We start from the raw sequence: 3,459 nt of genomic DNA on the forward strand, positions 1-3,459 counted from the left end.
CAATATCAGCATTAGGATAAAACCCAAAAAGACAGTATAGAAGTATACAGCCTGGGTTTGTGTAGGGATATATAGTATAATAATGTAATCTCATAATTTGTATTCAATAACTAAATTTAACAACACTCATCAGGTAGATGCTACTACACACTACACACGTCTTTGTCTGAAGGGTTCAATTCAACTTGTTTCTGTAACTCCTACACATTCATGAGAGGTTCATGTAACGGTTGATCCCTGCATTGAGACAAAGCCCATGAAATGAGGTAATAACAGGAGACCTCCAGTCTCGTCATTATCTCTGGTTTACTGTGAGTAAATGACATCATTATCAGAGGCTATTGATTGTCTTCTGGCTGGGTGACAGCAGGTCAGCTAATAGATGGTGGTTATTCCAGGCGAGGCTACGTTTATAGACTGGAGAGAGCTCAAGACCAACACATTAGCGCTTCAGTGGAGATGGGCAGTAAACTACAAGATGTGATTATCGAACATAACATTGACATTATGTCTCATATTTATATACAGACTTTGAATAAATTAAAACATCTCTGGCTGCATTACAGTGCTCAATCCAGCCATTTCTGAGACAGCCACAGCCTGCATGCGCACTCAAAGACACACCTGTAATCATGCACATGTCTACACACACAGACATATCATATATCCACACAGAAACACAGGGCATTTAGATATGCACCCTCTTTACCATACAACAAGCTAACACAGCTTATGTTCCTCTGTTTCCTGCTGGGTACTATTGGAGAGGTTTAAACAATGTAGACAAAATTACATAAAAGACCAAAAAACACAACATCCTGAATTAACTTAATGACTCCATTAGACTTGTGTAAAGATGAAATTTATTTCGATTTTATTCCATCAATAATCATCAGCAGCCTGGAAAACTGTTTCTTAGCCCAGAACGCAGCCATTAATTAATTCCAAATGAATTCTGTTTATTTCTGCATCTGTTACAAGGCCGACAAACCTTGTGATTTCAAACTCCAGGAGTATTTTAGAGCAGTCTTTATTAGCTAGCCTCACCTTCATGCATCTCTTCTCAACTGTCTCTCTGTTCCATTATTCCTGTGTCTGTGACATACATTTTTTATAAACCCTTCTTCATTCCTCTTCCTGCACTTCTTCTCTCCATGCTCCACTATATAAAAAGAGACTTACAGTGAAATTGTACTTTTGGCCATTATGCTGCACAACTTTTGTGTTGGTTAACACTGTCTCTGTACCCACTCCTCTTTCTTCCTCCTTCTCTCCAACTGTGGTTTATCTGACTGAGTAGGGCGATGCTGCCAAGTGGTCGGGCCATCACCGCAGTGACTCTGACCCTGGCATTGTGTATCTCTGACTCTCTGACCTCTGGGCACAATGGCTCCACTCACAGCCGTCCAGCCTGCCTCAACCCTCACTGTCAGCCAGAGAATGGAGGGGGAGAAAAGAGCGGGTGACGGAGAGGGGAGGGAGGGGTGAGAGGAGCGGAAAGAGAGAGTGAAAGTATGTGTGTGCGCGTCTGTTTGACATACGTGATAAGTCAATAAGGTATGTCGACAGCAGTTCTATTGTCTCTATTGTAAAATGCCCAGCACATGATCTGTAATGTTCCAGAAATTAAACACAATACCGCACATCACAAAATACCGTACATCCCCTGCTGTTGCAGCTCACTGCTGAAATACTCAAATCGCAGACAGCTCTTTCTATGGAAACACCCTTACATCAGATTGAAAAATATATTTATCTTTGTCAACCATTTGATTATTTACCATTATTATTTTACTGCATCCACTGTGATATATCTGATTTTTAAATGTTTTTTTTTTTTAAACAAAGGATTGAATCATGACTGAAACTTACAATAATGTTCTGTAGATGTGTCCAAACAAGAATGTGTCCAGACAAGTTTGTGGTAAATAATCTGTGCTGCTGAGGAACAGGCGCCAAACATCCTGTATCTGCCTGTTCTCATTTTCCGTCATTTTCTCTTTTATTTATTGACCTTTCATTTTAAAACACAAATTGGATTTATGAGATTTGTGTTCCCAATGTTTTAAATCCTTGGCTGGCATCCTTAATGTCTCTTAATTAATAGTCATTATTCACACGTGCGCTGGAGTATTAGACAGCAAACAAAGCAACTATATTTTCCTTACTAAGAAAAGCTGAAGGGCTTGTCACGGCAGGCCCCGAGGTGAAGATGCCAATAAAATCCATTCAGAACAAACAGAATAGATTTTACACCATATATCTATTTTCACATGCTCATATTAAACATAAGCCCAGTGTCACACTTTGCTGTCTGATGTAATTCACAAGTTTGGTTGTGTCTGATTTAAATATACAGCAGGTGCCAAACAAACCTTGTCAACCTCTCACTACAGATGGTGATATGCTAAAAGTTCAGATGTCAGTTCTAATGGGTTGTGATATGTATTGCTGACTGTTTGGTGAGATATAGTGGCTGCAGCTGCTTTAACACCAGATTGCAGCAGTTTGTTAAATATTAGTAAGCTATACGGTAGGTGTTTCAGGTTTACTTGATTAGTGATCTTGGAGGCTTGTAAAGGACTTAGTATATTCACCTAAACACTGGCCATTTTAAATAAATTATAAATAATTCAGTTTATGTCAAAAAGAGTCTATCACTCTCTACAGCAGCGTGAAACAGTACAACTTGTTTAGCAGCTTTTTTTTATTTGCATTCTGGCTTGTATCAAGTTTCCTTCTCATGCTTTTGGTTTTTGTATCTCTCTTCTTACATTTCCATGGTGATATTTGCAGCATTTCTAGATTCTGAGTGCAACATTTGTGCTATCACTCTTGCAAGCATTTTATCTCGTGCTTTTAGAACTGCAGCGCACGTTTAAGCTTTCACTCTTCAACATGTTCCGTCTTTAGACTCCAAAATAGTAGATTTATCGAAGACATATACGTTATGACTGGTTTCTAATACACTAACTGTAGACTGCTAGTGTAACATATTCGAATGACACTTCTACCTGAGTCCTGCTTTTTCACATCACTGAATTGCAATCATGTTTTTGGTGTGTTATTATTGCTCCCTGTAATATTAAATGTAACATTGCGACATCGGCTACCCTTTTCTATTAACACACAAAAACATGTATGCATGTAAACACATTTACAAAAGGAAACTCTGCTGTGAGGCTAGGTGCATGTCTTTCAGGGTTCAAAACAAATTGATGATAGATGCTGGATTAGCTGTTGATAGTGCACTTGTGTACTAAGAAACTGTTGACTGAGCAGAGTTCCCATGAGGGCTTAATCCATGCTGGTACACATAGGCAGGGCTGCCCTCAAGGTGAGCTCTGAGTGTGAGTGAGTGTAGGAGACAGACAGATGATTGCCTAGAGAGACTCACGCGCGGGTTTGCAGCCACTATGTGACGTGTTTCACACCATGTCGGGTTATCAGTGGGTCAGC

This window comes from Morone saxatilis, unplaced genomic scaffold (genome assembly GCF_004916995.1).
Source record: "Morone saxatilis isolate NCDOM2014 unplaced genomic scaffold, NCSU_SB_2.0 Contig17, whole genome shotgun sequence".
Taxonomy (NCBI): domain Eukaryota; kingdom Metazoa; phylum Chordata; class Actinopteri; family Moronidae; genus Morone; species Morone saxatilis.